Here is a 12261-nt window from a genome sequence, read left to right as displayed (position 1 = left end):
TGCAAAATCTACCAAGAAATAACCATCTGTTCCTGCAGATTATATTGGTTTTTATAGTGAATTTTGATGGCAAAAGCATCTCAGTGAATCCGTGACTTCCCTGCAAAGGTGGGACAAGAAAGCATGAGAATATCATGCTACCTACCTACATGAATAGCTACATGAATTAGTTTCCTTTCTTGCAAAGCACAGATAGGAATGAATGGAGGAAAGGAATGACAGCTCCTCTTCACAGGAAGAGTGCCAGGACCTAGGCTGCACTAAGGCAAAGAAAAAACTGAAGGAAATGAAGCTTAGGTTAGAGAAGCTTAAATAGCTCTTGTCTGTCTTTTAGTACACTTTAATCACCATGCCACAGCCAAGCTTTACTCACACTGAAGAAACCCTCTTCCCTCCTGCAAAAAGCCAAGGCTGGATTTTATTTTGTTGGCAAAATCCTCCCCTTAGTCCCTTCTTTCTTCAATCCATATAGCTCAACTACAATGTGGATGAAAAAAGGATGTCTTTATCCCCAACTTTAAAAGGGAGACATGCAAAGAGGGTGCTTTTCCAAAGTGAATGAGGCAGATTAGTGTCAGGTTTGAGGTCCTATTCAGCATCTGGTCTGGTGTGCAATCACTCTGATTTGGTCTTTTGAAAATAATACTTCAGGTTCCTACAAAAGAGAGGGGTGAGGGGAGAAATGTACTTCTGGTTTTGCATGACATTAGGGAAAAAAACCTAGAAGTCAAACTACGGGCTGGATCCTTCACATTCGGCAGGCAAAGAAAGTTCTAACTGCTTACACAGGCATAAAGCAAATAGAACCATCACAAATACCCTTCATGACACAAAGTGAAAATGGTGCGTTTTATTCTCAAATCAAGCAAAACAGTGTGGGAATAATATGGGATGGATATCTCTCTCCCACTCCCCAACTCGTTTCTCCCAGTGTGCTAAACAAGTATTTGTATTGATCACCACTCAGTGCACCAGTGCAAAGCTACAGTACTCCATGGAGGACTTTCACCCCTTAAAGTACCTTCAGTTAAACCAACATTTTGTGTCCTCTTCATCTTCAAACCACAAAATAAATGAAATCCATTTCATTCTGTCCTTAATGCTGACAGATAAGCCCACAACAAGACCTGCAGCTTGGGCAGCTGCATCATGGCCTGCAATACCCCTGCCATACACCTCAGTTGAGAAGTTATCATCACCTCTCCCAACATTGCTTCAAAATCCTTTTTTGCTCAGTTGTGCAGAGGGAAACATAAATAGAAAGCATTTAGAAAGATCAGGAATTCTTTAAAAACAAACTCCAGTCAACAGGGTTAATGATAAGGAAACTACTTAGGTCTAAGACAAGTCCAGAAGATATCATCCTCAAAAACAAGATACAATGCAGTTTGTCCCAAATGAGAATAAAGAATTCCATTTCATCTTGAAAAGGTCCTGCTGACCCTTCAAGAAATCAACTCGGTATAAAGCTAAAAAAAAGTTAGTGTCTTTTGGACAAAATATCAGACAACATCTTGGGTGGACCTCATGTTCCTGGAGAGAGAGAGAGCTGGGATTTTGCCGGGACCATATCTCACTTATTTCTCAGCTATTACTGGGATGATGCATAGGCATAGCAGTGAATAGGATTCAACTCCTTCCATGAAAAACGAATTAGTCACTGTCTCTGCATTTCAGGATGACCTCCATAAATGAGTAAGACCACTTTTTCCACCTCTAGGAAGGACAGTGAGAGGCCTGCAATAGCAAAGACTCTGTGACACTCAGATAGTGTGATACAAGAGCCTAGAAAAGCATCTAGGAAATAACAAGAAATGAGGTGACTGCTGTCTTTTCCTGTTACCCACAGAACACCAGTGGTCAAAGCTGGCACAAACCAGTGAGAAGCAGCTATGAGGCTGCTTCCCAACGGTGTCAGTAATAAGGACAAACCCTCGTGTCCACAGCATTCCTTCACTATTGACCTTAATGCAACTGATCTCAAAGGATAGAGGTGGGAAAGTGAAGGAGGATTAAAGTGGTACTTATCCCTGCCATTTCAAACAGCATTTCATTAATGCATAGGGAAGGATTTTAGCAAGAGAAATGTCTACTTAATCCAGTTCAGTATTTACAGCTGAAATGGGTAGTGATTCAATACTGCATTATTTCTGTCAATAACAGCAGGGAGACAAGGTGCCATCTTGGAAAACCTTTAACCAACTGCCTGATGCTGACTATAATTTTCAGTTAATTCAGAGCAGGCTTGAAGAGAACATTCCCAGAATTAAAATGCTGCCACAATCAGAGCAATCCAGCATTTATTTTCAAGAAAGATATTTCAACAACTAGGTTTTGCAGGGTGCTGATGATATGCAACCCTCTCCAAGGAGCAAACAGCAGTCAAGCAAAACATTCATGGATGGCAGTGAAGCAGCTGATGCATTTCAACACTGAGAAGAGCTGCTCTACTCCGTGAAAGAAGCCATGGAGCTCCTTCATGTACATAAGGAGTGGGCAGCAGCTTCTCTCCCAAATGATGCCCCAGTAATCAGTACTGGTAATGTTCAGTGTTGTCTGTTGTCTTCCAGCCTTGGAAGCCTGGACCACATTAAGCATGAATTTAAACCTGTCAGACACAAGCACAAGGGGCCAGCAGCAGTCTTGCTTTAAACGTGGTTGTCCCAGCAGGGAAAGGTGTGCTTCCCTGAGGGAAGGAACACAGTAAAGTTACTGCAGGTTAAAAAGGGACTGTTTCTCTGCCAGCTAAGCCTGCAACAGCGCAAGACAAAATACTAGCTCAATAAAAGAGATTTAAGTTCTCAGTACATGGGCACACAATGACTAAAATAAGGGAGCTCTGATCTTAGTCACATCTCCAAAGTGCTTCCTGAATACCAATGACCAAGGAAAAATTAACTTACTGCCTTAGCTAGTTAACTGAGATAAATCAGGAGAGAGAGCAAGTAGATGTGAGCCCTGATTACTTTTATGTGCACTTTGCTAGAGATAAGTGAAGAGAAGCCTGAGCTGTGCCTCCATATGGTACTGCCACCCTTAACCTGACTGCTTTGGCTGTTTTCTTTGAGGTCAAGGTCCTAACATTTATATGTGGTTGTGAAGCAGGGCAGGGAGAGAACAGTCCTTGCACTGTTGTGAGGTGCTAATGTGTGCAACCAACCACTTCTCTCAGCAGCAAACTGCTGCAGAAGTGCTCAGAGCTGTGACTGACCAACAGAGGAAAATAATGCGAGGAAATCTCCATGAATCTTTTTCCAATCTTCCCTTTTCTGTTCCTCCCTCTGCCAAGACAAGTCAGATGCCAAAAGTCTTCTATAAGCAGTGGACCTACTAAAAATGTCTGCTATTGAATGTACAGTCTCAAGATTAGTCAATGGAAGAGTGAATTCACTACGCACAAGTGGTAATTTAAAGAAGCTGCAGATTGACAGACAGTGAAAGAAGAGGAAAGAAGTGAATGCTTGTCATGTTTTGAATAGACAACTGTGCATCTCCTTTTCATTACTTTTTATTACAGTGATCACAACTTCCTAATGAGTATCAGTTTCTGTCACAAAACTGTAGCACATAATCTTATACAATTTGGCACGATTGACAACACAGCGGCCTCTCTGAGAAGAAAGGCTTTTCAGAGGAGTCAATTATGGGAAAAAAATAACAACCACCCAACTAATCGAAACAGTGGATAATTTGACACTTCATTTTCTACATAAACATATTTTCTTGCTAAATCATTTACTGGTTGCAAAAACTCTAAAAGCAGAATACAAAAGTAAACAACAATCTGCTATGCAATACAGTATGGATGATAAGTGACAAAATACCATATTCAGTAAGAAAAACAACTGTCAAAGGCAGCTGGCAATTCATGCCTTTTCTTGCAATTGTTCCTAGCCCATTGCTATGGAACATCCTCAGTTTGCTCTCCAGGACCCACAAAATTTTGAATATTTCACACACAGTGCAGAGAACCATGGAGAAGCTGTAGATGAAAAGTCAGTGGAAACCTCAAAAGCTGTCAGATCCCCTTAGAGCCAGCCATCCTGGCATCTTGGGGATTTCTGTGGAGCATAGGGAATCAACATGCAGCCTCGTTTATTTAACTTGATCTGGTCCCTAGCTGCCATGAGGGGACAGAGCCTGCTCTTACTATCATTGCTGTTCAGTCTTCCTGAACACAGAGGGATGAAAGATCTATTCCTAGGACTCAGTTTTGAAAACTGCTCAGCCATTTTTAGTTTGAACAGTTTCCCACAGTGCTCATCTCCCTACACAGAAGTTTAAGTGCCCATATTTTCAAAAGGATTTTAACACCAAGCAGCTTTCATTAGGGACTGGACCAGCTGGATGCTCAATGCTTCTGGAAACTAAGTACCTAAATGGGAGCTGCCACATAGAATCATAGACTGGTTTGGGTTGGAAGGGACCTTAAAGACCACCCAGCTTCAACTCCTTTGCCATGGGCAGGGACACCTTCTACCAGGTTGCTCAGAGCCCCATCTAGCTTTTCCTTGGACAATTTCAGGGGATGGGGCAGCCACAGCTTCTCTGGGCAATCTGTGCCAGTGCCCCACCACCCTCACAGGGAACAATTTCTTCCTAATACCCCATCTAAACCCCTTCTCAGTCTGAAGCCATTCTCCTTGTCCTGTCACTTCATGCCTTTAGAGTAAATAGCCCCTCTCCATCTTTCTTGTAGATTCCCTTCAGATAATGAAAGGTCTGATCAGACCTTCAAGAAGTCTGTTAATGACTAGAAAAGACAAATGCATGTGCATCCACTACCCAACAACCTTCATTAACCTGCCCATAAAAATCAAATCTATTATTCGATCTTGCTTACAAACAAAATAGGAGGTAGGAAGAAGAAATCAAAGGCTTTACAAAAATATGACAATTCTCACATGGTCTAGGTAGTTACTGAGTTATAGAAACAACTCCCTGATGTCATCAAACCTGAGCACACTTTTGACTAGGACACTGATACTTCAGCCAAAACCAGCACACAGGATCTTGTCTCAACCCATGTGTCAGTGCAGGTGCGTTCAAACAGGTTTAAAGGCAGTATTCAAAACAGCAAAACTCCAAATATCATTTGCTTTGGGGATTTCAGCGAGATTTATGCTATTGCTGCACCAAAAACTTCCCAAAGAAAGCTTCAGTACTGTCTTAAAGCACACAAGGCCACCAGTCCTCAGGGATCTTCTGTCAGGGAACCTGGTGTGCAGCAATGTCTAAATACCAAGGGCAAGATTAAGAATCCATGGCCGCTTTAGCTCTAAATTTCTTTGCTGATTTGACTACATTGCTTCATGCAAGTTAATTTTTCTTCATGAAAAGTTACAGCCATTTTAAGGACATATAATAACAACACTTCACTACCTAAAGGAACACATTTTATTTCATACCATTTAGAGCTGTATATTATTTGCCAGAAGCATTAAAGCCTTACAGCTCTGCTTGTGAAAGAGGTATTAATTTTTACAGGTTTTCTACAGAATATATTCATAAAGACTTCAGAACCTACCATAAACAGGCCAAGAATCACACTTTATGTCTTCACTAAACCATTTTTCACTGCTCAACAACTAGCTGACCTCAGGTAAGGCTTACAGAAAACCTAATGCCTGGCATTAAGGACACATGGTGAGGTATCGCTTCCACATTTTATTGTCCTCAGAAGTAATGAGATAAAACAAAGGAAAAAACTTACAATATGCCATGCACACATATTTGCTACCCAGCCCCTGAGTGAATCTGGGCACTCCAGCCTCCAGTTTGCCACAACACAGCCACAACCCTCCCTTTTGATATAAAAACTCTCAGCTGCCCAGCCATGGTGAAACTCCACACTTCACCTTCTCCTGACATTCTGCAGGTTCTGGGCTTTTTGCCTAGCCCCAAAACCACAAAGCAGTGTGAAGCATGGCTTTCATGCCACGGACATTAGTCCAAGTAAAAAAATATATACATCAGCATGCTGGCCTTGAGGGCAAAAAGCACCATGGGAATCAAGCCTCCTAGCTGAGTTACATCTGTAAGACAGATATCGATTCCTAGAAGAGCAATGGTTTCTGGAATCCCATTAATACACGGGTCTTGTAATGAGGGAAAGAGTAAGAAGGAAAGAGAAATGGTTCAGGCCACAGAATTAAGCTCTCGGACTGACCTCCCCTTTGGGCTGGCAATACTCTGCACTGAACAGCAGTTTCTTCTCTGTAGGTATCTGTGACTAACACAGTTAACTTTCCATTTTCCTCTTATAACCTTTCTTTTCTTGTAAACTGCTGGTATAAATTATTGCTCCAGTCTGCCAAGCAGCCACTACCTCATTAGCCCTGCTAAATCAAAGTATGCCTCAAAGAAGATACTGCAAACTGTTAACTAGACAAACGTGCAGGTAGCAGACACAGATGCAGGGCTGAGAAACAGTAATTTCTAATAATCTTGGATAAAATCTCATCCTGCTTGGATGCAGAGGACCCATAGGGACCACAGAAAAGGCAGGTGCAGCTTTATTCTCAACCCTCAGGGGCTTCACTAGTGCTTCCAGTAACTGTGTACCTCTACTTGCAGCCAAAAGGGCTGGAAGAAAATGTGACCTACATGAAGTTGGAACAGAGCCCAGGCTCCTGGGCTGTGTCACAGCAACAGAAGTCCGGACAAGAATCCCCTGACCCAAAGAAACACAAGCACTTCTCTGCAGAGTGAAGGCAGCAGACCTCACCAGCGCAGAAGACTCCAGAAGCAAAGGCCTCCCCTGTTCTGCCCCCTGGAAGGATGGAATCTTGTGTCCCTTTGGTCTGCAGGAAGAACACATCACCAAGATACAGATGCAGACACAACATGAAGCAGCTGGGATATCTGACCACAGTCTGAACAGGTACAAAGAGGCATCAAGTCGGGCAGTTGTGGGCAGCGCATTTAACACGACAGTCACAGAGGCGGGAGCAATTTAATCTTGTTGTAGGCAGTTTTCAAAACCTGTTGGTTTTTTTTTTTTTAGAAAGACTGAGCAAAGGAAACCAAAAGACTCCTACTGATGGCTGTGGATGCTAGCTCAGGAAAATTGTAGCACTCCCAAGGGACAGACACACTCTGGAGATAACCCAGGTTTGCACCACTGAGAGGTTTTTCAGTACTGTCAACTGCATCCCAAGACATACGGAGCTCAGATTCAAGGATGTGTTTCCTGGCATGTCATTATTCTTATTTCCAAACAACAGTAACTGAACAGCACTGAGCTGCATGGCAAATGTGTAGCTTACCTGCTGCTACTACCATGTTGCTTACCCTTTCAGACCTGACATATGCTGTAGTTGCATGGCTTGACTAAAATCAGCTATTTCAAAAACCAAATAGCACCTAGAGAAAGATGGGCATTTTAATTTACAGAGAATAAATTAGCAGTATTGGACAAGGCAGATCAGCTCCTTACTCTAGAATGATACAGCAGGGCGCACTTACTAGGAAAGCAATGCATTTACCTTTTAATTAAAGCTTCAAGAGATTATAATGTTCTTGAAAGGTGCCAGAATGACAGCACCACTAAATGAAATCCTCATTTTCTCCTTAAGAAAAAAAAAAAAGGCCTCTTTAGGATACAGGTAATATATTCTATATAACCTATATATTTTTTTAGAATTTAAAAGGGAAAAAAAGAAACAGAAAACAGCTCCAAATATCCACAAAAATAAATCAAAGTTAAGACACACTGACTGAAACAGAAAAAGAAGTTGGTTGCAAGATTTTCAAGTCAATTCATTTTTAGGGTGCAATCTAGATAAGAAGCATTTCCAAAAATATACATCCTTACTTTTTACAGGATCTGATCTCCTGTTTCTTAGCCAACTTTATCCAATCTGCCTTCATTAAATAAGGTCGCACATGAAAACTACATGCACATTAAATTTAATTCTGGTTAAAATATCTGAAAGTGGCATTAAAAATAAGCTTTCTAGAGGAAGTAAGGCTTAACATTTACAATAATGTAAGGATCATCAACAGGACAAGGTGGAATGGCTTCACACTGACAAGAATAGGTTTAGGTTAGATATGAGGAAGAAATTGTTCCCTGTGAGGGTGGAGAGGCCCTGGCACAGGTTTTCCAGAGAAGCTGTGGCTGTCCCTGGATCCCTGGAAGTGTCCAAAGCCAGGCTGGATGGGGCTCTGAGCAAGCTGGGACAGTGGAAAGTGTCCCTGCCCATGGCAGGGAGTTTGAACGAGATGATCTTCAAGGTCCCTTCCAACCCAAGCCATGCTATCTCTATGTTTTTAGAATCTTTGTCAAACCAAGACAGAGAAACCCACAGAAAAAACATCAACTACCAAGGTGTTTCCAAATTTAAGCAAAGAAGGAAAAAGGACATCTTTAGGTAAAAGCTTAATTAAGTCTTCATGCAACTTCCACTAAGCCTAAAAATACATCCCATTTTGCAGATTTACCTCAGCAGTTCAACACTTGTCACATATAATTCTTCACTTAACAAGTAGTTTTACTAAGTAAATGGGTGTACTTAAGCAATAAATATTAAACAAGGAAGAAGACTGAAGACCAGTGGTTGAAAATTCAGTTGTTTCAATTCTGAGGTGCACACCCCTCTAGGAAAGCTTTCCACACCCAAGACTCACCACATTCTTCCACCCATCGTTAATGCATTTCCCAAAATCCTGACTACAGTTTTTACAATGTGGACTTGTCAAACCAGTCAGGATTCCAGCTCACCAATTCCCTACAACTTCGCATACCACAATCAGATGCCGGAAACTTTTGTTGCTGCTGATCTGGAACAAGTCAATGGAAAGGCAGCATCATCTGCCTGCCCCCAGATTTATTCAGCACTGATTTTCCCATAGAAATCAATATATTTTAAGAAAACTGAAATACAAAACCTATCATGTAAAATACATAGATCCTGACCAAATTTTTTAACTTCTACAGAAATGCTATCTTCTGTGTACTACAGTTGTAGGATAGGAATTACATGACTTATCCATTTGGGCCAACCTCTTTTCAAGTCATTTTTCTTAGAACCTGAAAATAGCTGCGTTTCTGAATCGGCATAACTATTGACAAAATCTTGTTGTTAAATATAGATTTACTATCAATCTTTGCAAATTTACACTTAAATAGTTCTGAAAATTAAAATACACAGAACCTAAGATGGCATTCAGTAGCACTTTTTCTACAAAGAACTTACAGGATCATGCCTCTAATGCTTGATAAAAATTAAACATATTTGTTTATACCAATAAACTATCAATCTCAGGCATCATGTCTGGCTTTCAGTGTTTATCAAAACTGGAGTTTAGAGCTACACTTCAAAGCCCTAAGCTCAAGGAATAAAATACATGTTCTTACTGAATTAAAGCTTATGCCTAGACATTTGTGATCCCTGACTGGAAGCTTTGGGGAAAAAAAAAGAAAATCCACTCAACCAACAAACATAAAAACCCAAGCAAAACCCCAACAGCTTCTTTAAACTCCAAAATTAAGCTTTCATACATTCACAACATATACACAAAAATCACAACAGAAAAAAAAACCTTTGTTTTAAAAACATCACTGTAATGATTTTTGGAACAGAGGGAAGCTATTTTTCCTTTAAAAAAAGAGCTATATTAACCTGCACATCCCTAGAGTAATAATGTGTTGGAGGGACACCTACCTGCAATATTCTGCAAAGGTTTGGTATGACTGTTATAAGTATTGGACCTGCCAGAGAGGATGCTACAGTCTGGAGAGATGTGGGAAAGTGGAATCTGACCTCCTCTAAAGGCAAGAACTCACACTCACCCCCACCTGACTGGAGAGAGGGCTCCCACCACCCTGAAAGAGGGCAGGGAACAATCCATCTGTCTGTATTTTATGGAAACCATGAATAAGAAAACACTTGCTAGAAAAAAAAAAAAAAATCCACAGACCATTCTGATTGAAGAAATTGCCATCACACTTTCCAAATCTGAAAAAGCCCAGACTAAGATAATTTCTACTTTAATCCTTTTCAATAGCCTAAGAGACCAGTATAATAAATTAAAAGAGACAATAAAAGGCAGGACAGGTAACTAATAAAACAAGTAACGTGTTCTGAGCAACAGAGTTTTATGAGAGAGGATATCTGTGTAAAAAGGGAAGGGAACCTTTGGGTGTACAATCTTATAATTAACATAAAATGGAAAAAAAAAAAATCAATCTGTGCCTACAGGTTTGCATGGTGAACAGTCCTTGCTCTCAGAGGGGAGATCTAGAAAAAATTTCTAAGACCAATTTCTGTGCTTGCCTGTTCATTCCTCAGTGGATCCTAGACAACACTGAACCAGACTCCACATGATCCAGGAACACCTGTGCTTCTGGACTCACCCTTAGGATCATCTACAGGCCAACACATGCAGAGGCCCAGCACCACCTCTCAGTGGTGCAATGTGCAACCAAAGTGATGCTGCTCGATTCTTGTGTAGTTCTCCTTATTGAAAAACGTTCCTGTTTTGCTCGAGTTGTGATTTTTTTCTTTGTGTCCAAAGACATCCTTTTCTTTTACAGAGACTGTAGAAGGCCTCTCCTCAGCTATTTCTACATAAAAACACCTTGTCTCACCACAGCAACGTTCCAATGCCTGCTTTTAAGTCTAAACAGCACAGCCAATATCTCCAGACTCCTATAAGATTACAGGCAGGACTGACAACAGTCTGCACCAGCAAAAAAAAACAAAAAAACTTCTCCAAAGCGTTCTAGACAAAGTTAGTAGAAAAATGGGAAAATCCCCAACCAAACAAACCAAACCAACCCACAGGTAATTACCAAAAAAAAAAAAAAAAAAAAAAATCCATGTATTGTCACATCCTGAACTGATCAGTATTTGAAAGGTAAACAGCCATGGAGACAGCTACAGCAGGAAAGAAATTTAAATAATCTGTATAAAGGTTGAATCTAATTAAACAAAACAAACAAAAAAATACAAACACACCACACCTTTGTTCTGTGCCTTTTTTTGCTGAAAGAACATGAGACAAAACCAGGTTTCTGGCAAAAAGTTTCCAACAAGGTTGCAGCACGTGGTTGAGCATAACTAAAAATGCTACTGAGCTTCAGTTTGCACGGTGGTGCCATGTGCAGCATTCTTTCACATTCATTTATTTCCAAGCAAATTCATTGATTTGCATGGAATTGCTAAGAAAATTCATATAACTGAGAGCATATAACTAATAAAATTCATATAACTGAGGTCTGTTTGCACTTAATGGATGGTTCCTCTCTTACATACTTTGAAAGGAAACCCTTCTACAGAAATAAATGGGAATTAATGACAAAACATGATTTTATGGGCAATGAATGTGAGCAGAAACCACTAAACAAGATGTGTAATCAGGATTAAGGCTTGGGCAGAGTAAGAACTAAGCAGAAGAACCACATCTGTGTGTCCCACGCTGCCAATATGCCAAGATTTGTCTGGAGTCAAACTGTGTCCAGAGCCATTTAAGAAGAGAGTCTGCAATGCAGTCTTTCGGGGACAAAAAAGGAAAACATAATTCCAAGTGTGTGGGCATCCAGTCTTTTCTCTAGTGCTGAGGAGGGACTGCAGCCAGCCACAGCATAACTTGGTGTGCACTGCATTGCAGGAAACACTTCCAGAGGGTGTCAGTAAAGTCTGCTGGCAGTGATGGAGAGCAAGAGAACCAAGCATTTGACTTCTTGGTTCAGAGATGACAATGACAGTCCACACCTCTCCAGAGTGTGTGAACCTCAAAGAAAAGACTTGTGAAGAACAGCACACTCCTGCAGGACATCTGTGGGAGTGACTGAGCAAAATGATGATTAGAAAAACTCAAGGCCAGGAAAAGGCCTCCCAGAGAAAACACAAAATAACTGTTTCTAACAAGACAGCTCATCCATTTTGGTGCCCTGAGCCAATTGGCTGGCAACACCAGCTACATATTAAAACAGAATTTGCTGTCAGTCTGTCTTCTGGACCCTCAGCCCACACAACTGTCACACCTCCCTTCCACTCACACAAGAAAACTAAACTGCTACATTTCAGCACCTTCCTGGCATGCTCATTCTTCAACCCAGTTTGACACCATGGTAGCAAAGGCAGTGGGATATACAGGATAGTCCTAGAGTTGACAGAGAGGCACTGTGGTCTGGGTTCAAAATAGAATATCCTAAGCTAGCATAGGCAGAGGATGACCTCTTCTAGACTTCCACTGGATACTTCTGCTACTGTGGGACCAGAACCACCACATTCTCTTTCAGTGATGTGCTAA

General features: G+C 41.0%; 1 protein-coding gene across 3 annotated transcripts in view; it reads right to left on the bottom strand.

Moving 5' to 3' along the window:
- ITPR2 (inositol 1,4,5-trisphosphate receptor type 2) overlaps window positions 1-12261 on the bottom strand; it is a 248277-nt gene that overhangs the window by 153307 nt on the left and 82709 nt on the right. The gene's annotated exons all lie outside the window — the stretch shown is intronic.

This window comes from Cinclus cinclus, chromosome 4, assembly GCF_963662255.1.
Source record: "Cinclus cinclus chromosome 4, bCinCin1.1, whole genome shotgun sequence".
NCBI lineage: Eukaryota > Metazoa > Chordata > Aves > Passeriformes > Cinclidae > Cinclus > Cinclus cinclus.
Note: the sequence above shows the minus strand (reverse complement) of the source record. Positions and strands in the feature narration are given on the sequence as shown.